A 700-nucleotide genomic window follows, 5' to 3' on the forward strand; every position below is an offset into this window, starting at 1 on the left:
ACCAACTACCTGGCTGTCTCAGCCTAGTCAAGCTGTCATTAAAAAAAAAGTCTTGGGGCTGGGAAGGTGGCTCAGTGGTAGAGCGCTTGCCTTGCATGCCTGAGGCCCTGGGTTTGACTTCTCAGCACCACATAAGCAAAAAGAAAAAAGCCAGAAGTGGCACTGTGGCTCAAGTGGTAGAGCGCTAGCCTTGAACAAAAGAGCTGAGGGACAGAGCCCAGACCCAGAGTTCAGGCCCCACGACCGGACCCCCCCCCCAAAAAAAAGTCTTGGTACAAAGGTTCATGCCTATAATCTAGCTACTCTGGAGGCTGAGATTTGAGCATCTCAGTTTGAAGCCAGCCCTGGCAGAAAAGTCAGTGAGACCTAATGAACTAGCAAAAAGCCAGCAGTGGAGGTGTAGCTCAAGTGGAAGAGCACCAACCATGTTTGAAAAAGCTGAACAAGAGTACAAGGTACTGAGTTCCATATCCAGTACCTTCACACACAGGGGAAAAAAATGGGAAGTAGAACTGTAGCTCAAGTGGTGAGTACCAGCCTTGAGCAAAAAAGAATAAGGGACAGCACCTAGAAGAGAGTTCAGTCTTACAGTTGGCATGAAGAAAAACTGTCGGGGCTGGGAAGGTGGCTCATTGGTAGAGCGCTTGCCTTGCATGCCTGAGGCCCTGGGTTCGATTCCTCAGCACCACATAAGCAAAAA

The sequence above is a fragment of the Dipodomys ordii genome, unplaced genomic scaffold (assembly GCF_000151885.1).
Source record: "Dipodomys ordii isolate 6190 unplaced genomic scaffold, Dord_2.0 Scaffold45, whole genome shotgun sequence".
NCBI classification, from domain to species: domain Eukaryota; kingdom Metazoa; phylum Chordata; class Mammalia; order Rodentia; family Heteromyidae; genus Dipodomys; species Dipodomys ordii.